We start from the raw sequence: 27,161 nt of genomic DNA, 5'->3' as shown, positions 1-27,161 counted from the left end.
GGAGAAGAAACTCAGTGATGTCAACTATGTCATCGCCACACCAGATCGTAGAAAGAGCAAGCAACTATGTCACATCAACATGCTAAAGTTGTATCACAGGCGGGACGAAAATAATCCAGTCTGCACTGTAGCTGTTCCACCCGAGTCTGCAAGTGAAGCTCTCCCATGCAGTATGAGCCTGAGTGATAGTTTGGGGAAGAATCCTGATATCATGAATGATCTCCAGACTAAGCTTTCATCTACCTCCTAAGGAAAGGCAGGAGTTTTCGGCATTACTGCAGGAGTACCCGCAAGTGTTCCGTGCTACTCCAGGAAGAACCACTGTGTTGATGCATGATGTCGATGTTGGAGACGCAAAGCCAATTAAATTGCCTCCTTACCGTGTGAACCCAGTGAAAGTTCCTCTCATCCAGAAGGAGCTTGGCTACCTGTTGGACCACAAGATGATTGAGCCCTGTCAGAGCGAGTGGAGTTCTCCTGTCACTCTAGTCCCTAAGCCAGGTGGGTCACAGCGGCTTTGCATTGACTACAGACGTGTTAATCAGATAACCAAAACAGACACTTACCCTCTCCCTCGTGTGGAAGATTGCATAGACAGGATCAGAAAGGCTAGGTACATAAGTAAGTTTGATTTGTTAAAGGGATACTGGCAAGTACCTATGACTGAGCGTGCTAGGGAGATCTCATGTTTTGTACTATTAGGAAAGACTTTTGCATGGTCTGTAGTGCCATATACAGATTGTTTTAGAGTAATAAGAAATTTCCTTTGTAAATTTCTTTTTCTTTGTGGGGAGGTGTTACATAGCCTATGATTTCATCATCCTTTGTGTAATTTTAACGCACAGTTGCTGCATGTTTGATCACGAGCGTGTTCTGCCTCAGTCCCCCCCTTCTACCGTTATAGTAGAGTAAGTCGTCCTTTCTGTTATTCAGTGCGGGATTGTCGATCGTTTGTCCCCATCGCTTCATTTGCGCGTCCTGCTTACAAGTTGTATCAGGCTCTGCTGGCCCCTATATAATGAGCTCAGTCTCTGCATCATTGCCACTTAGATCTGCTCCTCATTTTGTTCACATCTCTGTCCTCCCCTGTACAGATATTATTATTGTGAGTGCTCAAGAAGTCTCCAACCATCTAGCAGCTGTGTGTAATTTGAGTATAACTGTTGTTGCATTTTTTCTTGTACTGTGTAGCATGGGTTTGATTTGTAGGCCTAGTGAGGTTTTTGTGATTCATGTAGGGATCTTTATGTCAGTCATTTTTGATAATAGTTTGTATCTGTAATTATTTATCTGGCATTCACTGAGTATTATCTGGTATCTCATTTTATCAGGGCTGACTTAGATAAATTTACTCTTGCTAATTTCGTGTTAATAGAGGCTATTGCAGTTAACCATATATTTAACCTGTTTTTTGCCATTACATTATCCTTATGAGTCCTGAATGTTTTGTTGTTAATTTAAGCATTAAACTTTAACTTGTAATTTTACCTAACTCTTTTGTTTTGAACCTGGAACTTTACGGGACAGTAGTGACTCTTCGTATTCTCACTTAAAGTGTACATTATCTTTCTCTGTTCCGTAACAATATATATATATATATATATACTGTATATAATGTGTGTGTGTGTGTGTGTGTGTGTATGTGTGTGTGTGTAAGGGAAATTTCCAAAAAACAAAACAAAACGGAAAAAGTAAACGTAAAATTTTTTACGTCATTTTGAAGCTTACAAAATCCTCTTAAAAATGTCTGCAATAAAATGTTTTTTTAAAAATATAAATTAGTATATTTAAATACATTGAAATACAAAATTCCATGAGTTAATTACAAAATCATATCATCAACATCCGGACCTCCTTTCCTACCCTAGGGCAGGGTGAGGAGTAGCAATGTCCAGACAGCCCAAATATTCCCAATCCAATGGGCCATGCTTCCATTCACTCATCATTCAAGCCCCCGGAATCCTGGCTTTATCGGATACGCCAAAAACATTCACCATGTTTTGTAGCTTTACATAAACGTATCCGACTGAGTCAATCTGGACGCTGCCACTTTAAAAAGGGGTGCCTAATCCCTGATTATGCACTTCTCCTCACAACACTCATCCAACCAGCTCAAACTCTTGTCAGTTCCCTAGCCTTACCGACTTCCAAACAAACCTCTCTTCCACACACACACTCATCCACCATATTTCTCCACCTTCTCCTTGGCCTACCTCGTCTCCTCCCTCCTTCAGATTCGCTCAGATATACCTCTTTCACATCTCTCCACATGACCATACCAATCTCAGTACACTCTCTTCGATTCTGGTGCCCCCCGACTTCCTCACTCCGCATCTTTCACGAATCACATTATTTCTTATCCTATCTACCCTCTGTACTCCACTTACATTCCTTAGCAGTCCCATCTCCACTGCTTTTACTCTTTTCATTTTCATGCCACACTATAGTCTCACATCCATATGTTAAAGTTGGCACTAACACTCCTTCATGTAGGCCTCGTGCAGCTGCAACACTCAAGCCTCTGTTTCTTATTAAGGCCTTCACTGCACCAGCTACTTTCCTTTCGTGTCACTCTACTTTCAACTTCTTTTGCACATTTTCCTCTCTTTTCTATCACTGTACCCAGGTATTTGAACTCTCTCACCAACTCCAGTCTCTCTCCATTCACTGTCACATCGCACTGGGTGTCACCTTCTCTCTCAATAACCATCACCTTACTCTTCTCTGCATATACTCTCAAGGCATGGCACTCACTGACATCAGCAAAACTCTGGATTACCATATCGAGTTCTTGTCCGGTACTTGCAAGCAGTACTGCATCATCAGCATGCAACAAATTTGAGATATTCCGTCCATTACCATCCATTACCAACGCCATCCCTCTCTCCATTACTCGTTTTTTTACTTCTCTCATCACTCCATCCATATATATATTGAACAACCCTGGGGACATCACACAACCTTGTCGCACGCCCACACCTATCGTGAACCATTCACTTAGATGCCCATTAACCCTTACACATGCTTCGCTACCATCATAAAAACTCTTGACAGCACCTAACAGCTTCCCATCTACACCGTACATGAGCAAAACTTTCCACAATCCTTCTCTGTCCACTATGCCATGTGCATTTTCCAGATCCATGTAAGATGTGTATGTATAACAGACATACGCATAAAAGTGTGCAATGGTAATACTGCTAGGTTATTACATTACATATTATCCCTTTAGTAATGTCTAATATTTCACCTAACTTGTGTGATGATTCTGGTAATACAGAATTGTGGTAACATTGTATGAATTTACGTAATATTGTAGTAACATTGTGGTAATACATAATTGTAACATTGTATGAATTGTTACATAATTGTATTTAATTGTTACATTGTAGTAATACATAATTGTAACATTGTATGAATTGTTACATAATATTGTAGAAACATTGTAGTAATACATAGTTTTAACATTGTAAGAACTGTTACATAATATTGTGGTAATGCATAATTGTGTTGGCCTTATAATTGTAGTTACATTTTGTTAATGCAACTGTTACATAATTGTGTCGGCCTTATAATTGTAGTTAAAGTTACATAAAAGTTACATCTTGTTAATGCAATTGTTACATAATTGCTACATATTGTTTGTAGTTACATAATTGTAGCAAGTGTAATATAATGCAATCGTTTGTCGTTACATAATTGTAACATATTATTTGTAGTTTCATAATTGTAGCAAGAGTAATATAATCCAATCGTTTGTCGTTACATAATTGTTACATATTGTTTGTAGTTACATAATTGTAATAATTGCAGTCCTGACAAACACCTTAAGGTCCTTCGCACAAGCCTTCTTCACTAGCTGTCTCACTGCAAATATTTGATCCACACATCCTCTGCCACTCCTAAAGCCACCCTGTTCACTCACTAGGACTTCTGCTATCTCTCTTACTTTCTCTTTAACAATTCTTCCATATATATACCTTCCCTACCACACTCAATAAACTTATGCCACGATAATTCTTGCACTCATTTTACTCTCCTTTACTTTTGAACAGGGATACAATCACAGCCTTTGTCCACTCTGCAGACACAGTTTCACTCATCCATGCCGTCTTACATATCTCCAACAAGCACTTCATTCCACTCTATCCACTGCACTTAATTATCTCTGCATACACCTCATCAACCCCAGCTGCTTTCCCGTTTTTCAGCCGCTTCACAGCACTCTTCACCCGTGCGAGTGTCACGTCTCCTGGTTCTGCATTCCTTTTCTGCACACTCCCAAAACCAATCATGTTTACTGCCGTTCTGCTCTGTCGATATTCCCATTCATCAGGTTATCAAAAAAACTTTCATCTCCATGGAAATTCCATACACGCATTTAATTCTGGTACCTTTCAGGATGTGAACAAAACAAACAATGAAAAGTGATAAAAAAAAAAAAGTAACGTTTTGTTAATGTTAATCAATTAAACCTTACTTATTAGGAGCGGCATTTAAAGTTCACTCGTATTACCCCCATCAAAACTTGTCATACAAAATTTTTTATAGATGACAAAAATCCATATCTGTGCAGGAAAATACATAATACACTTACCTAAAATTACTGAGACCCAGCACTGTAGTCTGCAGTAGCCGAAACTCGCTGCCGATTCTTACCACTATAAGGCTGTTTTTCTTCTATTTTTTTTTCCCCCTTCCCTTCTGCACTTTACTATACTCTTCCTCAGAGCTTCCTTCCACTTCATTCTATGAGGAATGATGATAATTAGCGCCACTAAATGTGATCGTAAATCCAAGAAATGTGACTGTAACCCACTGAGCTCTATAGAATGGAGAGGCTATCTCCGCCTAGAGTTTGATTTTGGCCGTCATATTGAAACACCAGCACTCAAATTCAGAGTCATATACTTTATTTATACATGACTGTTGGTGATCATACAGTCATGTATAAATATTTTGTTGATCTGATGGTGGTAAGATATGTGATGGTGATCTAACAGTGAGGTGGCAGTGACAATTTCAGTGCTGATGTTTAACCGACACTCTTTTGCTGGTGGTGAGTTTAAAGGCGACCTGATGGGGAGATAATGTTATAAACATTAAGGTGACCGGCGAACATATGATGGTGATAAATATGGAAAAGGAAAAACAACACAAACCAATCACACTGACGACAGTAGTAGCCTAAGTACTGTTGTAACGACGGGGGAAAGGCGACCAGAGCGATGGTAACAAAATAAAAATGGTTACCAGAAGGACAGACAGCGATCAAACAAACGATGATAATCTTGGAAATGACAAGCAGACAAATGCTGGTGATCGAGATGACGACTCGAAAAAGTTATGACAAAAAGGAAGCTAAGATTGTGAAGAAGAGGAGAGATAGCTTAAAAAAAGATGATAGTAATTAGGGAGATGATGGGCAGAAGGATAGATGGTGACCACAGTGAGGGATAGCGACAGGTAAATGCTGTCAATCCATGAAAATGTCCCGAAATTGTGTTCAGGAGGGAAGGCGATCAGGCAAGAGATGGTGTCACAGAAAGTGAACGAAAAGAAAAATGATGATGTTACAGATGGTGAGCGATGGAAGATAGGGCGACTATGGAATTATTGGTGATAAAAGGAGATGTGACCAGGAAGCATGGCTTGGCCACCATAGTACGCTCATAGCTGCTCTTCAACATTATACGAGACCATAACGACGGTCATCAGTGGTGGTGAGGGAAGGGGGTAGGTGGCAAACTCCCCCCCCTCTCTCTCTCTCTCTCTCTCTCTCTCTCTCTCTCTCTCTCTTTCTTTCTTTCTCCATTGCATCACTTTGCTGTCTCCCCCACAATATTTGTATTTTTCCTCTACCTCATGCTGTCTCTTGTACCCTACCCCCCCTTTTTTATCTATTTCTCCAGGCCTCTTTTGTCTCTCTCATCTCCATATCTGAACTATGCCTTGCTTTTCTTTGTGTATTTTCTTTCTTTTTCGCCCTTTCCCTCTCTCTATCCCACTTTTATCCACCGTTCCTCTCACCCTTTCAAATTCTTCACCCCAATCCTACCGTGAGTACTATCTGCATATTTCTCTTTCCTCCTCCTCCTCCACCACCTCCTCCTTCCTTTTTTCCTTTCTTTCCTAATACTCTCAGGTTCTTGAGACTGACTCTCAACTGAATAAAATAATTCGGCATTAGCTGGAATACAAGGCTAGAGAAAACGTGTCTAAAGAAGTGTAAACATTCTACGTATCCTCTTGCTTTTCTTGTTTCTATGATTCAAGTAATCCACTTCATCTTGTCTGTAAAATCTCCATTTGTTGTTAATATTTTTTTCCTCCCTTAACTATTCCCTTTCCCATCATGTCTTCTCCATCGCCACTCCTACTGGTCATTTTTTCTCTCACTCGTCCTCTTGCTTTCCTTGTTTTATCCGTTACAATAATCAATTCTTCCCTTTTCGGTAAACGATCTCTGTCTTATACCACTTAATATTACTCTCCTTTAATTTTTCCATTCCCCCACCTGTCCTATCTGTTTCCACACTTACCAGTCATTTTCTGTAAATCATCCTGTAGTTTCCTTCATCTCTTAATCATTACAATCCATTCATTCTTCTGCTCTAAACTCCACTGTCTTCATTTGTTAAATTTCCCGGACCCCAATTTTGCCATTCTTGTCTCATCCGTCACCACACCTCCTAGTCTTCTGCTCTCACTCTTCTTTCGCTATCATCGTTTGTTTCTATCTCGCTCGTCATTCCTTTCATACTGCTCTGCGAAGATTATACCAAGAAGTCGCCATTCATGTCAGTGAGGGTGAGTATGTGAGGTAAGTTTGGGTATGGATGCTTTTATGACCCAGTGTGACATTATCAGTTTAAGAGTTACATGGAGGGAAATGACCCAGGCCAAGGGATTAAAAAAAAAAAAAAAATAATAATAATAATAATAATAATAATAATAATAATAATACCAATAATTAGAATTAGAATTATCATCATCATCAGTATCATTATCATCATCATCATGACCTTTTCCCCCCCCCAAGGATGGGATGAGGTAGGATCCATGAAATATATAAAGAATCATGAAAGAGGGATAATGTTCAACATTATAGCAAGTGAAATGGACCAAACACTCATCCACACATCATCCAAGTTTCCCCTGGTTCCAGCTCAAAAGTTTGATCTCCTACATTATGACTTTTTTTTACCCCTGCGTGCACGATGACGCGTTTGTCGTCATATGGGTGTGGTTGCAGCTATACTCGTTGATGCTTTTGGTGCTATTAAAGCATAAAAACTTTCGTCAGAGGAAAAGTTTTCGGTCGATCGGCGTCATTTTTGGAGGCGCCATTGCTTCCCTGCTCCTCATCAAAAGCAATGAGTTGGCAACTGTGGGTCCTGATACCAGCAGGAGAGCAGGCAGGTTATTCAGTACCAAATGAGCTGTGAGTGGGGAAGGTACTGCGCAGTTCTGTCCCTTAAAATTTCCATTCTTACCCCCGTCCCGGCCATGCAACATATTTCACTAAGCAGTAGTGCTTGTGTATAGTGTTTGGGCACTGTTGTGATTAGATTTGGTGTCTGCAATAGGATTTTGGTGTTTATGAAGCAATCCTGGTCGTTATCAGCCATTGCCCAATGAAGATTGTGGTACTGTTTCTAATCAACTACACTGCCTCTACCCTGCACCAAATGTGAGTATTCAGCTGTAATGATAGTGACAGTGAATCATGTGAATAAAGTGTGCATATTTAGTGTACAAAGAATTGGTGAAATACGTGCAGTAGCTCAGAGGAAGGCAGGAAACTGCCCTAAAGCCATGACATGGCGTGGGTACACTGAGTTTTTTTGCATTTTTTTCGAAAATTATGAGGCCTAGGATCGCCGTTTGGTCTCAATTGAAAACTGATTAAATTCTGCACAGGATGATAAAATAAAAACACAACAATGACAAGAAGAGTTTTTCACTAGAGCTCCAAGAATAATAAAAAAAAAAATCTGTTGTTTGTCGGAAATGAGTTTTACTTTTTCACTTATTACTCGAACACCATACCTCGTATCAAACTGGGACCTCTGGCATTCGAAAGCTAATAAAATTTTCTTTCCAATGATGGTATAATATGTAGAGATTGATTAGTAAACATTCGACTTATGATGTTGGGAAGTGAGATGTATGTTCTTGAATGTTTATTCACATGGCCCTAATGTACATATAGTGTGTTTTTTTGTGTGTTTCTTTTGCTTATCGTGTAGAACAAACATCGACGAATAGGAATATGTGGGTTTTGTGACAAAATAAATATGTTTGGGTGGTGAAAATAAGCCGAGAATACATATTTTTGGAGCACGCACCAGGTGGGGGGTGGGGAGAAAACCCAACGTGTCATGTCCCACAAAACTTATTAACATATCCGCGCACAAAAGGATTAATATATGCCAGTTTGTCCTTCACATACTCGTACACCCGTCAGTTAGTCAATGTCATTCACTGCCAAGCTAAAAACCAGGTGCTGAACCTGTATCATGTACTCCTCCTTCTAATATATCCATGCAGATCTATCCACTGTCACTCAAAATTGTCCCCTTATCATAACAAAGTAACACCACAGTTCATAATGTAAACTCTAGCATGCAAGTGTGCAGCAACCGCAAAGATGCCAGATGTCTTACCCTTCTTTTTCTATCAAGGATTTGAATAATGATTAAAAGAACGAAAATATGTCAGCAGTGATAAATGAAGACCTCATTACTAGTCTGCATAAGCCTACCTATATATCTGTACATTCCGGGAAAAGAGTTTGCAGAATTTTTAACTTCCTCTACTTATAATCATTCTTTGATAACTAATAATCCAACGCTATGAGGAGATCATCATGTTTCTCTGCCCATCTATGATTCTCATTGATACAGTGATGCAGGGAGGGAAATGGCGGACATACCTACATATGAAGTAGACGCAGTGAAATAACAGGCGAACTTTTGTCTTGACTTTACTTTGTGTATTGTGCTAACATTACTGTACCCACCATGTATCTACGAATTTGTCCGTCTGGTGCACTTTCACATACAGACTACAACGTCTCCAGGTGGAATGGTCCTTATTGTGCCTCAGAATATTGTTTTTAATTCAAGAAGTGTGTGGCTATGCAGCACAAACGTTTTTCCTTCAAATATATCCCTCCACCCCCCCAGAAAAAAAAAAAAAAATCAGGTGTCATGAGAGAAGGGATTAGGGTGACACTATCCTGACACGGAAAAGTAATGGTTTCTCACTGTCTGCATGAAATCGCCATCTTTCTTCTTCGGTGCAAAAAATGAGATACCTTAAATAGTAATTAAAAGCTTGTCTTAAAAGGACTAATTTTAATTGCAAAAAAACACACTCATGAAACAATAAGCATCTGTGTAAGAACCGACAAAATGATATACATGGATAGAACCTACAGTATAAGTAGAATGAATTCTTTTTAAACAAGCAACGAATGATAAATGTGTTTTTATCACAATAAACTGTTTTTTAATTCTTAGTTAACATTTAATTTTAATAGTTTTAGAAGCCTGTAACAGGATCATTATCAATGTGATCTGCAAAAAACACTTTTTTAACGTGAAGTGTTGCAGTACTGTTTTCTATGGCTGCCACACACTTTTAACCCATCTGCCCCCATGCCTCCACAATACGGTGGACTATTTCCTCTTCTTGTCCAGTCAGTTCTTTATGGACACTGTGTCTCAGTACCTGATGATGACTTACGGTTATGTCAGCAAATGCATATGCTTTTCCTTACGCATCACACTACTACAGCTAAATTTTGGTTTGCTGTATAAGTCCCAGAAACGGGTGGTCATTTGTACTGGATGCCTATGAAGCACATGAATAAATTTAGCAGACCTAAATGTCCAAGGTGCAGAATGATAGGCCGCTCAGTTACACAGGAACTTTATAACTGACACCACTTAAGTGGGTTGGTTGGTTGGAAGAAAACGGACGCCGGACGGAAAGTGATTATGTACAATAACTTCTCGAACCGCAGGGCTCAGATGGTCTTTTCAACAAACGTGGAGGTTACGTGAGAGGTGGGCAGAAAGGAGGATGAGGAGAAACAGAAAAAGTAGAGAAGGAAAAAAATGAGGAAGTGAGGCAAAGAGAGAAAGAAGGGAGAGAGAGAGAAAAGAACGAAAACGAGAGGGAGCGGGAGAAGTATAGGTTGGAGGAAGAGAAAAACATATAACGTATTAGAGAAGGGTTAAAAGTGAGAAAGATATAAGGGAGGAATGGGAATAAAGTAACAGAAATGTAAAAAAGGAATAGAAGAGAGTAGGAAGTGAAACAAGGAAACACAGGCAAGAATGAACATGAGGAGTGACTGTGAGAGGGTAAACAGTAACTTTAAGAAGAGAAGGGGTATGGGAAGATGGGAGGAAGTGAGGGGAAGGGAGGTGAAGAGGGATGTAAGCAGTGAAAATGGAAGAGAAAGGGTATAGATGGGGTGAATGGGAGGCGAGAAAGGGGAAGGGACGTGGAGAGGATAAGCAGTCAAAAAGGAAGAGAATAGCAAAGAGGTGATGGGAAGAGGAATAGGGAAGGTGGGCAAAGGGGAAAATAAACAGCTATAATGTATACTAAAAATAAATAAATAAAGAGATAAATAAGATGAGGATGTGTATCGGAGGAGAGGGGATGACTGGAGGAGAAAAAGGGAGAAGTAAAGAGTTACAAACAACAACAAAGGAAGAAAAAGGGTGGGGAAAGGTGGAGGAAAGATTGAGAAAGGATAGGGGAGAGAAGGTACAAGGGAAATAAGGAAAAGAAGAAAAGTGAAGTAGAGAAAATGGGAGAGGGAGAATGTGATTGTGGAAAAGTAAATACCGACATAGGAAGAGATTGAACCTGGAAGGGGATGTGAGAAAGGAGAAGAGAGGAAAGGACGTGAAAAGATGAAGGAAGTTCAAAAGTTGGGGGAACGGGAACTTGATAGGGAGAAGGCGATGAGAAAGAGAAAAGAGAGAAGGGAAACAACGTAGGGAATGAGTAGGGAGGTGAGAAAAGGTTCAGTGAAAAGCAAATAATAGCAACTGAAGAGAAGGGTTATGGGAAGGATGTGAGGAAGAGGAATGGGAGAGAAGAGTTGGGAAAGGGAAAGCGAGAGGGAAGACGCGATGAAGAGATAAAAGGAGGAACGATGGGAGGAGGGGAGGTAGATAAAAGGTAAAGGGAGAGAAGCGACAAGGAGGAGGAAAGAGGAAAGGAAGAGAGGGTACGAGCACACAAAGGATGGCTAGAAAAAGAAATGGAGAGGAGGAGGAGGAGGAAGAGGAGGAGGGGAAATGGGATGGAATAATGAAGAAGAAACAAAAAAGTAAGAGGGAAAATGGAGGGGAAAAATGAAGTGGAGAATTGAGAAGGAGAATAAGTAAGAGGAGGGAGGATACAAACGATGGCCAGGAATAAAATGAGTGTTAGGGAAAGAACAAGGAAACTATAGGAAGTGGGGATGGGAAGCTGGGGTGATGTACAGGTGGATGGAAACAAAGAAGCATTATGAGAACGGAAGTAAGGTAGGGGAGAGGAGAATACTAGAGAAAGTGAGGCGTTTGTGTAGGTAAAAGAATGAACTCGACAACATCAAATACACAGAAACTACAGCAAGACTCGAGCAAGGGGGAGGAAGGAAAATAAAGAGGTGTGTGTGTGTGTGTTTGTGTGTGTGTGAGAGAGAGAGAGAGAGAGAGAGAGAGAGAGAGGGGGGGGAGGGGGGAAATTATAAAACTGGCAGCATACTCGTAGAGAATAAGAAAACGCTATGAATCCCTGCAGTCTGCCTTATCCAAATATTTACATTTATAAATAGCCCTTAGAGATCACAAACCCGCATCATAATGCTGTATACTTTATTCAAATACATATATGATGCTCACAAGTCACGAAACATACGCAAATATATTGTAGCCATAAATGTATTAGCATGTGCTCTCGTCACAAAGAGAAGCATGTAAGCCAATATTTCTGCAGCATGAATATTTGTACAATATTGTTGTCTATGGTATTCCTCAAATTCACATTAAACGCTATTGAAGTATTATTTCTTCAAAGATTTACATTGCAGGCACTGAAGAAGTTATCAAAACAGCAATTATGAACACATTACAGTCTTGAAATGAAGCATGCCTGTCATCGGTCCTAACTACATATTAGCCTAATATATTGTCGTATGTACTATGGGTGCACAAAATGCGTGAAACATTTGGAAACACAGAGCGAAGATCACTGAATTATTAGTGTCCGACCTACAGTACAACTCTTTGGTAACCCTGATGTCGGGAGGTGTCATATATCACCAACTAGCAGTATCCTCTTGCAAACAAATAGCAAATGTTGACATCTATATGAACAGAAATGTTTAATACACAATGAGACGTTGGTAATGTACAGCATTTGTTCGAATGTTTTCGGGAGGCATCGGGCCCCTTGTGCACCTCCACTTTTGTGACCAATAGTACATAGCTGCTGTTTTAAAATGTTCTCCACAGTCTGTATTTAAGTAAATATTAAGACGCTGTGTGGTGTGCGGTGTACATTTCAGTTAAAATCACAAGCAAAGGAAAAAGAGTAATTGTGAGTGCTATATTTCAGACTTCAAATCTTTTTTAAGTGCTCCCACACAGTCGCCTGGTCAATGGTATATTAACTTCCCATCCTCTGGTCCCGGTTTGTTTGGAAAGCTAGTTAACATGAACTGACTTTCCCCTAATTACTCTGGATCGACTGGGTTTTACTGAAAAATGTATTAAATAGAAAGACACGAAGGTCGACAACACAAACATGGAATGAAGAGAGGGAAACAAGCAATAGGTTGAGAGAGAGAGAGAGAGAGAGAGAGAGAGAGAGAGAGAGAGAGCGTGTGTGTGTGTGTGTGTGTGTGTGTGTAAAGGGAAAACGAGAAATGACATGAGTGAAGGGACAGAGTGAGAGCAAAATCTGGTAGGGCTTGATTGGGTAGAGGGGAGAAAACAGAGAGACAGAGGAGAATGTGAGGGGAGAGATGGGAAGGAAGAAATGGAGAAGGTAAAGAGAGGAGTAGAGAGGGGGGGGGAGTAGGGAGGAAGAAGGAAACGGGGGAAGAGGAAGGAGGAACACGGACAGGCGAGAGAGAGGGAGAGGGGGGAGAGAGGGAGAGGTGAGAGAGCGGAAAGAGGAGAAGGGAAGTGAGGAGAGGGAGTGGGAAAAGAGTTTTTGGGAGGGGGGAGAGGGAAAGGAGAGAGAGGGGAAAGGGAAAGAGGAGGAAAGAGAATGAAAGTAGAAAGTGAGTGAGGGAGTGGTGAAGGGAAGCCAGTGGAAGGAAAGTAAGTATGAACGAGAGCTAAGATAAAGGAAAAAGGAGAGGAACGGGAAGATATGGAAACAGGAGAAGAGGGAGGAGAGAGGGAGAGAAGAGAAAGGGGAAAGGGAGACGGCAGAAGGAAAACAGGAGGCGACAAAATAAGAGGAAAAGGGAGAGGGCTAAAGGAGAGAGGGAGAAAGGAGATAAGGGAAGAGGAGAGAAAGACAGAGGAGAGAAGGACAGAGCAGACGTGGATTGGATCGAACTGAGTAGGAGGGGAGAAAGAGGGGGGAAGAAGAAAGAGCGAAGAGAAAACAGAGAGGGAAGGGAGAAACAGTAGAAGGGGAGAAAGTGGCCGGAGAGTGAAAGGAAGAGGATAGAGAGAGAGGGAGAGGGATGAATAGGAATGGAAAGACTGGAACCGGGAGATAGGTGAAGGGGAAAGGGGAGAAACCTTTTTGACATTAGTTGGAGTGAAGAAATAAGAGAATTAAAAGACTACTACTCCGGAAAAAAAAATCGGAGAGAGAGAGAGAGAGAGAGAGAGAGAGACAGAGAGAGACTGGAGCATTCCCTGGCGGCCCAAACATGAAATAACCACCAACTGAGCTGAAGGAAAGAAAAGGGACGGACCGTACATAAATAAAAGCAGGAACATGCATGGAAACAAACTATTTTGTCGATGGATTCTGACTGTCACCAATTATCTGTATATCTATCAATCTACCTGTGTACAATGGCGATGGGTAAGAGTATAACTTCTCGTTGGTCATACATGTGTTTAGTCTGTCCTTTTATCTGTTTGTCTGTCTGCCAGGCCATCCCTCCATCCTTCCATCCATCTATCGGTCAATCTGTCTTTCTATCTCTCGAATTTCTGTGGATATTGGTTTATCCCTCACTGGCTGTTTATCCTTCTGTATGTTTATCTACTTAAATATCTATCTATCTATCTATCAATCTATTAGTCTAATGTCTGATTGTCTGCCTGTCTGTCTGTCTTATCAATTGGGCAGCAGTCATTGTAGGCAAAATAAAGAAATTAATCGATAACCCCGGAAACAAATATAAGCCATCAGATTTCTGGAGTCTTTGGAACACATTTTCTCCAATAAATTACTCGCACAATCCCTTCCACTTCAAAAATTTCACGTTAATTAGGTTAATATGCCAGAATACCATAACAATATTATTATTATAGCTCAGCGACATAGGAATAGCAATCATTTTCTGTGCTACAGCTCGTAATTTGCACTTATTGGATTTTCCACTGAGCTCTCAACTCCTTCAGTATGATGACATTTTTTTTTTTTCATTCTCGTAACCTTGAAGATACTTAATTCATCCTACGAGCGACTTCATATGCATAGATTAGAAATTATTTGTTTTAACATATACAGAAAGCTATGAGGTTCCCCTGAGCTTAACAAAATTGCTAAGCATAAAGAATATAAACAAGATTGCCAACATTCCCAAGGGAATGCAACACATTTTATATGATTTGCATTTTGACCCCATAAACCCTTGAAAATACAAAAAATAAAGTCTGGGGCTACTGGGCCAGGGAACAACTGTTCAGATTTTGAAGAGATTGGAGAAGGAATAAATGAATAACCTTACGTTATTTAAAAAAAATGGAAGCTAGAAGAGAAACATGTGGGGAATAAAATAGCGCTCCACACTTTGGTGTGCAAATTTAATGACGTCATCGCAAGGAAGGGGTTAAGTCAGGCAAGCTGAAGTGTAGACTAATCGTGCAAAAAAAATGCATTACATTAACGTTCCAACACTTTCACCATGACAATGTCAACTTCATTTAACTCTCGCCATTACCAGACGATTTGCATTCAGCTACGGGAAGGACCCTCGTACCAGAGAGGCTAGTCCACTGGATCACAGCTCTTTTTTTTTTTATTATTTTTAATCGGACTAATGCAATGAAGGTCATACAAGAATGTAACCCCTGCAGTTCAGTGAGTCTTCCCTAAGTTGCATAAAATCATAAAGTGGTAGAAAAATTAAATATGCAACTGAAGGCTTTAAATTGGCTTGTTTTTAATAATTTAACTACCCGAAGTTTCTCTTTACCTAAAGGTCGTTCGGAAGTTGGAAGAACAATATGTAGAATACATTACCATACTAATTATTACTGTGTGTGTGTGTGTGTGTGTGTGTGTGTGTGTGTGTGTGTGTGTGTGTGTGAGAGAGAGAGAGAGAGAGAGAGAGACTCTGGGCATACACTTTATAGTCCGTTCCCTGAGGCAGAATACCAGACATTTTAACAAGGTACATTCCGTACCTCACACTCAGGATTAGTATGATGGCATTAGCGGGGATGTTGTTAAGACATGTCGGTGCAACTTGTGAAAGATCCGTAACGACTGCTTAAATTTAAGTCAAATCGGCAAGATGTTCTTTGCCTTAGCTGAGATCAAACATGCGTCCTTTAGGGCAACAGATTCCTTCTGTATCCACTTCAACAACAGCCGTTGTTGTTGATAAACTCGGGTGTGTGTGACCGAGCAGACTCATCAACCGCAGGCAAGCAACCGTCCCTGCAGATCCCGTGCAGTGAACCAGTGTTCCCTCGCGCTTGACAGTGTCTTGCCACAGCGTGGCGCGGGGAAAAAGTGGAGGTTTTGTTCATGGCTGGAAGCAGCATTTGCGTCTCTTCATCCAGTTAACAGGGACACCATAGTAGGCTCTGCATCACCACGTTGTCTGGTTATCTGGTTACCGCCGTATGCTGTAAATGGTTTCCTGGGATCCAAGAATCCATCAGGCTTGTCACTCGGTGTGGAGCGACCTGAAATGGAAAGAAGTGTAATAGAAAGTGACAAAAGCGAAAGGAAGAAGTAGGAAGGGAGGAACGCAGACACAGAAGTGGACTGCTAATGTGGGGGAAGAAGTAGGCAGCATATCAAGTATGCGGATGACAGTCGCCACCACCTATCACCATCACCAGAAGTGAAAAAGTACAAATAATATAATAATAGTGAACTTTGTGTGTGTGTGTGTGTGTGTGTGTGTGTGTGTGTGTGTGTGTGTGTGTGTGTGTGTGTGTGTGTTAAGAGAGAGAGAGAGAGAGAGAGAGAGAGAGAGAGAGAGAGTATACTATAATTATAGTCACTGATAAAATTTCTTCTGTTCCCATGTGCGTACTTCACATTAAGACCATGTAAGCCACTTTCCTTCCTGACGAGTCGAGTGGAAAAGAGCAACAATAAATAATAAAAATACATTACTGGCTGGAGAGATTCACGATTAACTTCTGTATTTGACATGTTATTATTATCTAGGAAGTTATTGCACAATCAACTTCGATATCAAAAGGACATCAGCAATATGGAACAGAATATAATGATCTATGCAAAGTTAAATGATCTGGTAGATGTGCTAAAAGCTTCGCCGGCCTATGAAAGCATAACCAGTTATTATCATTAATCGTGTCTGAAAAAAAAAACTAAATCAGCAAATGTAGGGAACTGTGCATTTCTCTCTTGCTTTTATTTCAAATTTCCCTTCCTTTTTGTACTTTCTCTAAGCATTTCACTCCATTATTCTCCGACTCTCCTTTTTTCTATTATAATTCATCATCCTCCCCTCTTCCCCGAACTTGTACTTACACCCTCTTCTGTTTTGCCTGGCCTCTTCTCCCAGTAGTACATTTCCTACTACTGTATTTGTTTCATCTTCCCCCCTCCCCCCCTCGCCATTCCTTCTTCCTCCCTTCAGTCACCTCCTACCTATCATCCAGTCCTTCCCTCCTTCCTCCTATCAACCAGTCCATCCCTCCCTCCCCCTCGTCCTCCTACTTCCATCCCTTCTATCTTCCTCTCTCCCTCCTACTTTCCAGCTTCCTACTCTTGTACCGTAAAACCCCTCCCTGTTTCCCTCCTACCTCCCTTCCTTTCTCCCTCACTTCCTCACCTCCCACTCTCATTACCTGTCCTCCCACCAGCCCTCTCAACCTTCCAAATATTTGTAAAGTTTTGCAGGGGTCATGAAATCTGGGCCTACACCAACCTCCAATATAAAAGCTGCCGGAACACACGCCCTAGATATTTGCCTGCCATAAAATATAACAAGCAGGGCGTAAGGAAGGATGCAGTTTTAATGGTTGTGAGCATGATGGTGTTTGGAGAGGGTGTAATGGTGATGGTGAGGCTGAGAAGATGGTAGCACTACGGGATTAGGGAACGTGGTAGTGGTGGTGGTGTGTGGTTGAGAGGAAAATGGATGGTGGTACAGGGGAACGGTGGCTGCCTGTGTTGTTGATGGGCAGGCACGGTCATGGTTATGGCTATGTACGTGTGAGGGAAGGAAAGGTGAGTGAGGCTGGGTGAGTGAAGGGTCGATGGGAACTGTGTGTGTGTGTGTGTGTGTGTGTGTGTGTGTGTGTGTGTGTGTGTGTGTGTGTGTGTGTGTGTGTGTGTGTGTGTGTGTGTGTGTGTGTGTGTGTGTGTGTGTGTGTGTGTGTGTGTGTGTGTGTGTGTGTGTGTGTGTGTGTGTGTGTGTGTGTGTGTGTGTGTGTGTGTGTGTGTGAGAGAGAGAGAGAGAGAGAGAGAGAGAGAGAGAGGAAGGGGAGGGGAGTGGAATAGGAGAATGATGTGGGGCGGGATATGAAGCATGTGTGAGGAAGAGGAGAGTGATAGGAGTTGGGAGAGTAAGAGATGGATAGATGAAAAGGAGGGAAATGTATGACTGAAGGGAGAGTGTGTGAAGCAAAGAGACTGATGCTAAGATTAATGTGTGGGTAAAGGGAGACGTTATGTGTAGCTGAGAGAGTGAGGGGTGTCAGAAAGAATGTAATGCATGGAGAGAATGAGTGATAGCTAGGTTGTAGACTGCGTGTTCAGGAGAACTTGTTAAGACCGTGGTTGAGATGTCTTTGTTACCTCCGTCAACGAAGTTAGGGGTGGTTATGAATTCACCTGTTTGCCTGACTGATTGTCTACACGATATATGCAAAAGTTTTCAATGAATTTCAATGAAATTTTGTGAAATGGTGGGCCCTGGGCCAAGAAAGAACTGATTTAAGTATGGGGCAGATCTGGATTCATATCCTATGTATCCCGCACAGTATCTCCAAAAGATCTCAATGAAATTCAGTCAAATTATTTGGAAGAGTGGGCCATGCGTCAAAGAACAATTGACTAAATTTGGGGGCGTATCCGGGTCCTATGTATTCCACAAAACATTCCAAGGATCCGGATCCGGATTCTTTTTAATGGCAGTGGCATTGGCGGAGGTATGCGCTCTCTTTCTAGTTTCTCTGAATTCAACTCTAGGCACATACTTAACAGTCTTTTCTCTACAGCCCAGCATTACTCCTGTGTGTCTCATCCTTCACCAATTCGGCACTAATACCCACTATCGTTACTAAATACATGCAAGTTCTGTATCACTCACGATCAGTTTATTAGCATTCCCAAAGGTGATTTATGAAATATTGATGGGTCCAGCGGAAGATCAGTAAAGTATGCTTAATGACATTCAAAACATCAGACTGTTCCCACCCCAGACTAGGATTAAATCTGACTCCTTTCAAGCAACAGAACACGTACCTGAGTGCTTGCAGTACCTCTCTCATTGTTGTCTGGGCGGTGTATTAGTGATGTACATTGTATATTTAGCTATGGCCTGACGGAGTGAGGAGGCTGATGTTTCACTTTTAAGCTTGGTTGGTGAAGTGTTCAGGTTGTATGAAAGGTGTATATTATGATGGTAGTGAAAGGATGGGAGTGACTGATTTGGGGGGAAGTTTAGGGTAATAAGGATAGGAAAAGTGATAGTGATGAGTGCAGATTTTACTTATTTTATAAGAATAGTAGTTAGTAGTGAGAAAAGTGTGTCTGGTGCTATGACGGTTGTGGGCGAGACCGACTGTGGCTTCTCGGATACTACGGTGGTACGGATTCGAGAGCTATGATAATGGGGTGTGGAATAATAACTGTTTTGTAAGTACTGTAAAGCTAGAGATAAGTAAAAGGTACCACAGCATCAAACAAGATGGGGTAGGAAAATAGTGACAGGATTTCGGGATACTGTGGAAATACGGGTGGGAGAGCAATGATGGTGAAACATGGATAACTACTCGATTGACGGGATAGTAGTTAAACGTGAAAAAAAAAAAAAGTATCGCAATTTTTTAAGGTTCTGGGAGGACAGTGGGGACCCTGTGATTCTGTTCTCTTTGTCGTCAGGGTAGTAGGATGACCTAAGGGCGTTACAGTGGAAAAGATGGTAGAATAGCGGAAATATTGACTGTTGCTTCTAGGATAATGGGTTACTGCGGCTGGGAGAAGTAATAGAGATGATCTGTGGAGTCCTTGTTTTTTTAAGAACTGTGGTTAGGAATAAATGAAAATACCACAGTGTTAGGATGGCTGTAGCAGGAAAGTGGTGACGGCCTCTTGTAAGATACTGTGCTGTGGTAATAAAAATGGAAGAAGTAATAATGATGAAGTGAGAGATAACTATTACGGATATTTTGGATGAATTTTGGCTAGGGCAGAGAAAAGGGCATAACAGTATAATTATGCTTTGGGAAAGGAAAAATAAGATTCTTTGACCGTGTTTTTTTATAGCGGTGTTGACGTCTATCTATCTATAGCCCGACGCCCTAATCCCGCAAAGGGTGGCCGCGGACAAAACGCCTCCAAGTCACTCTGTCACCCACCATTTGACTACCCTCCCCCCAACTCACCCCCCCCTCCCTCATATACCTCTCAACTCCATCCCTCCACCTCATCTTCGGTCTACCCCTCTCTCTCCCTCCCTCCACCTCACCTACATACACCCTCTTAGTCAGTCTTTCATTCTCCATTCTCTCCACGTACGGATGAAAAAGTTTTTCTGACGTGGTGTGGAACAATAACTGTTTGGTTTGGGCAGTAATTAAGGGTATAAGAAGTGAATAACAAAATCAATATGATTGTTGAAAAACAGTGGTAACTGTTTTCTGTAGTACTGTGGCACTGTAGATGGGAAAGCTATGATGACTGCCATAAATATATAAAAACTGATGCCGCATGGGGAGGCAGAACATGCATCAGCTTGGCCGCCATGTTGGAAAGGTCGAGTGCACGTCATCTGCTATGGTCTACAATTGTACCGCCTTTAACTTCTCTGAAATGCCACAGTGTTACACTAACAAACAAACAATTGTACACCAAACAACAGGGAATAACTTTTCGTGGGTGAAAATATACAATTTGTACTATAAAATCAATACATAAGCATATAGCCCTGCACAGCTCAGACTTATGCATGCAGACTGTAGTACTTCCACAATAAATTTAGTTTTAATATAAACAAACTAATCAATATGATTAACAGCTAACCTTATATTTTAACGCATGACAGTACCACAATGCATTATATTCTATTTCACTATGGTAATCAGTGTACAGTACTCAGATTCTCATGTACTCAGCCGTGTTAGGTAAAGGTCAAGAAAGAACTCGCCACTTCACTTTCGTCTGTTCTTGCAGTTTTTTGATGGGATGGCTCTGTGTACACATTACGTAAGCAAAATAATTGTGTGTTGAATATGTTAGAAATATATTTACTCCAGAAAAGCAATGTTGGCTCACAGTAGTGTATTTTCTGGTGAAATGACTACCCTAACACAACCTAACCGTCTACGAACGTAACAGTCTCAGAGGTTCAGCATTTCCAAGCCCATCTGGGGACTTGTAATTCTATGTTTATTTCTGTTCATAACATTCTAGCCATTAGCTATGAAGCCTTTTAAATTTCAGTGAAACTTTCTGCAAATATTTTCACCCCCTCCCCCAAAAAAAATCTGAGAAATATGTTCCCAGGTTCTCATACTTCTTCCACCTCTGTTTTCCCCTAAAATCTAATTTATAATTCATTAATATTGCAACACCAGCTGAGTGGGGAGGGCTTCTTGAATTTATTGATTATCACTGGGTGTTTCCCTGCTTTATCATGTCCTTTTAAGTTGTAAACTGTAACACTCCCTGAATTTCATTATACATATACATTTGATATTTTATGTAAATAAAAGGTATAACCAATATTTTTACTATGGTGGCATATAACTTACACATGTTCACAGTCATTCTTTCATTTCTTTATCAAACTCCATTTCAATTATCATATCATTCATATAATTTAAACGATGCTAAAAAGAATTCAACTTCATGCATGTGTTGGATTTGTCATGAGTCATATTATATTGCAGCCAGATTTCAGCAATAAATTCACTGCAGTCGGCTCAGAAGCACATGTTGCTTGTTGTTGTTAATGTGGATTGCTTTGGAGATGTGCTTGTGACAAACAGGGATCACGTAAGAAAAGATGAATTTAATATTGCTTTAGAATTTTTATGAGCTTTAAAATATACATTCAAATAAGGAAATCCATGCAATATTATGAAAGTTATGGCCAGAAAACGTCAGCATCTGCACCCTTTGCCAATTGATTCTCATTTTTTATTTTCAGTCCGATGATCTTTCCAACCTGGTGACGCTATAGTCGTACATCGTCCCTATGCGGCAAAGCGCGATGCTCCATATATATATATATACCCCCCCTGGGGGTAGGGGGGTTTCAAGAATACTCCCCCAGTATCCCTGCTTGTTGTACGAGGCGACTAAAAGGGTTCGTGGTGGGTTAGTGCCCCACCCCGTAAAAAGAACTAACTAAAAAAGCAAATAAAGTGCCTCGGACCCGGACGGACCATACGTTGACGACTAAGGAACGGACAAAGGACATTCTTAGGGTGGGAACATGGAATGTGAGAGGAGTGAATGATGAAGTGAAAGAGAGAGAGATTGTTCAGGTGCTTGAGGATGCAAAAGTGGATATATGTGGATTGACTGAAACTAAATGGCAGGTGAAAGGGTAAGAGAATGGGAATGGGTGTAGGTATATGTGCGGGAGTCAGTGAGAATGAGAGGGCAAGAGAGGGAGTATGTCTGATGATAAGCAAGAAGTGGAAGGAGAATATAAGAGAGTATGGAACAGTGGGTGCAAGGATTGTATGGGTGAGGATGAAAGTAGGAATACAAGCATGGGCGATTGTATGTGTGTATGTTCCAACAGAGGATCGAGTGGCAAGAGTGAAAGATGAGTTTTGGGCGAGAGTAGAAGCATGTATGGACAAGTTTGAGAGGAGCGAGAGAGTGCTGTTGATTGGAGACATGAATGGCAAAGTTGGGAATGTACGAGTGGATGGAGTGGTTGGTCAGTAGGGTGTGCCAGCTGAAGTAGATGGGAATGGTAGTGCTTTGGTGGACATCCGTGCTTGTAAGGGGTTGGCAATAGCCAACACCTACTTTCGTCATAAGATGATCCACCGGTATACATGGAGAGTAATGAGGAGGATGGATGGTGAACTTGTTGAACGAAAGGCAATGATAGACTACGTGTGTTTGGATGAGCGAATGAGAAGACAAGTGTTGGATGCAAGAGTGTGGAGAGGGTGGGGGAATGGAGTCTCAGACCATCACTTAGTGATGGCCAAGGCCTGCAGTCCTGATGGACCCAGGTTCGAATCCCGGCTGGGGCAGGGAACAGTTTAAGGATTTGAATTTCATAAAAGGCAGACTTTCCTGATCTACCAGATGACCCGCCGACATGTCGTAAAAACACCCCCGCTAATACCAATACACCAGTCCTGTATGAGACAGCCCTAGCATGTATTCAGTATGGACGGTGGGTGTTAGCGCCGAAGTGGTGACATGTGGAGGTGTAGGAGGACTACTGGGCCTTGGGATAGGCTACTGCCCCTGAGATATAGGCCCTGAAGCCTTTGCCCAGAGTCGGACACATAAAAAAAAAAAAAAAAAAAAAGGTAGAGCTGCAAAGAAAGTGGTTGAGGAGACGAAGGGGAAGACAGGAGGAAGCAGCTCCTGTGAGAAGAGTGGAGAAATTGCAAGATAGTGAGAAAATGACAGAGTATAAGAGCATAGTGGAAGAAAGATTGGGAAGGTATGAGCTAGAGCAGATGGAAGGGGTGGAAGACGTATGTAAGATATTCACGGAAGAGATAGGCTCAGCGTGTGAGGCGTTTGTGGAGTGAGGAGGAGATGCAAGGGTGTGCAAGGGACAGCATGGTGGAATGATGAGGTGAAACGAGCTGTGGAACAAAAGAAGGCATATGGTGAATGGTTGGCGAGTAGAGGTAGGGGAGAATATGAGAGAGAGAAGAGAGAAGTATATGTGAGCAGGAGAAGGGAGGTTAAGAGACTGGTGAAGGAGAGTAAGAAGAAAGTGGATGAAGAGTTTGGGAGGAATCTGAGTGTGAAATGGAGGGAGAGTAAAGGCCCTCTCCCACTTCGGCGTAAATAGGCACGATGAAGCCACGATGAAAATCGTGGCCGAAGTCGGTGATGTGTCGATGATTCTGACGAAGAATCGTGGTGTCGGCGTAATACCGGCGACACCAGTACAACAAAACGCCGAAACCTCGGCGGAGTATACGATATAACTGGCGACTAGTAGCCGACATATCGCTGATATGTCGGCGTAATGCACAAGCATTATTATAAATTCAAATTTTAACGGTTTTTTTTTAATGACGATTCAACGGCAATAAAGGTACAACGGCGGCGTGCTGTCGATGATGTATCGTCGATGTGTCGGCGAATGCATCGGCGCAAGAGGCACGACGTTATTCCTCTGAGTTCGCCTACATGACGGCGATATATCACCGACATTCATAAGATGAAATATTACTGTCGCACAACCCGATACGTATCGTATGGTTTACGTAGGCTATGTCGTATTAACCTCACCGATACATCGCCGATACATTGCCGACGCTTCACCGTATGACCGTACGACATCTCAACAGTATTTTTCACCGCCGACGCCTCGCCGATGTCGGTGATCATACTCGTTTTATATGCCGGGTAATCGCCGACGTCGTCGAGGCGTCGCCTTGTTGTCAACGACTAATCTGCGAAATTTTACAAAATCGTGGAGGGCCACGACGTTTTCATGCAGCATGAAACCGCCGTGGCCCCCCACGACAAATTTCTACCTCGTGCGACATATCGGCGACGTGCCACGAATGGACAAGATTTTGATCATGAATACCCACGATTAGGGATTTTTGACACATTGTGACTTTATCTTCCCCACTTTCGCCAAAGTGGGAGAGGGCCTTAAGAAATTGTTTTGGAAGGAGGTAAAGAAAGTAAGGCAGTGTGAAAGGGGAAATAGTAGGGGAGTGAAAGATAGGAATAATAGATTGTTGGTGGAGAAGAGAGAGAAATTAAGGAGATGGAAGGAGCACTTTGAGGATTTGTTGAATGTAGAGAGTGAGAGCAGTGTGAGTATAAGTGGTAGGGGAATGGCTGGGAGAAGAAGAGATGACAGGATGGAGGAAGAGATCAGTAGAGCGGAAGTAGTGGAAGCGATGAAGAAGATTAAGCTGGGAAAGGCCCCAGGAATTGATGGAGTGTGTGGTGAAATGCTTAGGTATGGGGGTGAGATTGTTGTGGAGTGGATATGGAAGTTGTGTAGATTGGCTTGGGAAGAGTGAAGGGTTCCAGAGGACTGGAAATCAGGTATAATTGTTCCTCTGTACAAAGGAAAAGGGGAAAAAGAAGTATGTGGTAACCATAGGGGTATTTGCCTTCTTAGTGTGACTGGTAAAATATATGGTAGAATACTCATTGATAGGGTTAGGCATATGACAGAGGAGCTAGTTGGAGAAGAACAAGGGGGATTTAGGAAGGGAAAAGGGTGTATAGATCAGATATTTGTTCTGAGATGTTTAGTGGAGAAGTATCTAGAGAAGGGAAGGAAAGTGTAAGCTGCCTTCATGGATTTGGAAAAAGCTTATGACAGAATAGATAGGCAAGGTATGTGGAAGGTATTAAGAATATATGGAGTGGAGGGGAAGTTGTTGAGTGCTGTGAAGAGTATGTACGAGGGAGCTAGGGCTACGGTGTGAGTGGATGGTGAGCTGAGTGAGTTCTTTGATATCAATGTGGGACTGAAACAGGGGTGTGTGATGTCTCCATGGCTATATATATGGATGGGGTTGTAAAGGAGGTGCAAGGTAGGTCAGTGGATGTGGGGCTGGCCCTAATGAATGAGGGTGAGATTTGGAAGCTTCCGGTGTTGCTGTTTGCTGATGATACAGTATTGTTGAGTGAAGATGAATGGGAGTTGCAAGGTTTGGTAAATGAATTTGGGACAGTGTGTAGGAGGAGGAAGCTGAAAGTTAATGTAAACAAAAGTAAAGTTATGGTGTTTGAGAGGAATGAAGATCACAGAATGTGCAGTGAGGTTGGATGGTGAGGATATGGAGAATGAGAGTGCATTCAAGTACTTGGGTAGTGTGATGAGTAAGGATGGAACTTTGGGGGATGAAGTACGTGAGAGGGTACAGCAGGGAAGGAAGGTTGTTGGTTCACTGAAAGCAGTGATGAAAAATAGGGAGGTGAGTATGGAAGTGAAGAAGTCACTGCATGATGGTATTGTGATCCCTACCCTGACATATGGAAGCGAGGCGTGGATCTTGCAAGAGGGGAACAAGTCAAGAGTGAGAGCAGTGGAAATGAGTTACCTGAGAGGAGCATGTGGAATGACGTGGAGGGACAGGTTGACGAATGAAGAAGTGAAGGAACGTTGTGGGGTAGATGTGGATGTGGTTGAGAAGATTAGGAGAAATACACTGAGGTGGTTTGGACATGTGGAGAGAATGGAGAATGAAAGACTGAGTAAGAGGGTGTATGTAGGTGAGGTGGAGGGAGGAAGAGGGAGAGGTAGCCCGAGGATGAGGTGGAGGGATGGAGTTGAGAGGTATATGAGGGAGGGGGGGGTGAGTTGGGGGGAGGGTAGTCAAATGGTGGGTGACAGAGTGACTTGGAGGCGTTTTGTCTGCGGCCACCCTTTGCGGGATTAGGGCGTCGGGCTATAGATAGATAGAATAGATATACTGTATATATGATAACTGCCATAAAATAATAACTACATTAGAACAACAAAGGTTAAAACTGAACGATGATAGCCATAGTAAACAAAAAGGAGCGAAAGTGCTGTTTTTTGACGTCACTCTTCACAGGCGTTGTTGTAAATTAGATGCTCGTACATGTACACTTTGTAGAAAGAAAGACATGTATTACACACACATACACACACACATACACACACACAATATATATATATATATATATATATATATATATATATATATATATATGGCTAGTGAGGGAGTGATCGCCCTCTACCTACACAGATCAAAAGCCCTCGGGAGCAGGGGGGTGGTTGCTTTCTCAGGCAGAGGAACTCCTTAAGAGTGAAATGGCTGGGAAGCATGCCGGCACGTGACTGGCTACAGCATAGCTGGGTCTTTCGGGTGTGGGCAATCAGGCAAGTTAGCTGCCTACTGCGACTGCAACACAATGGCGAGGTGTTCAGGAAGTTAGCCAAAGAAACCTTGATGGACTCTGAAAGAACAATAATGGCCCCCAGTCCCGTGCAGCCCTTAAATGGGCAGGGGGTGCTAAAAATCTCACGGTTGCCTCAATTACAATCTAATTCCTTTGTCAATGCAAAAAATACAATTAAAATTGGTAACTGGAATGTGAGAACGCTAAATCATGACGGTAAAATCGATGAGTTAGTGAAGGTTTTTCAAAATTACGGACTTGATATTTGTGCTCTGACAGAAACTAGATTAACTGGAGTCGATAAGTTGGATTTGGAGGATGGTATACGTTTATTGATATCTGGCCGACAGGACGGAATGCATTATCTGGGAGTAGGATTGTTGCTGGGTTGTAAGGCAAATAAGGCTTTATGTGAGTGGGATCCTATAGATGAGCGATTGTTATACGCATGGTTTAAA

Source organism: Coenobita brevimanus, chromosome 41 (assembly GCF_032717465.1).
Source record: "Coenobita brevimanus isolate Jiangsu-jjx chromosome 41, ASM3271746v2, whole genome shotgun sequence".
Taxonomy (NCBI): domain Eukaryota; kingdom Metazoa; phylum Arthropoda; class Malacostraca; order Decapoda; family Coenobitidae; genus Coenobita; species Coenobita brevimanus.
This window is presented reverse-complemented; position numbering follows the sequence as displayed.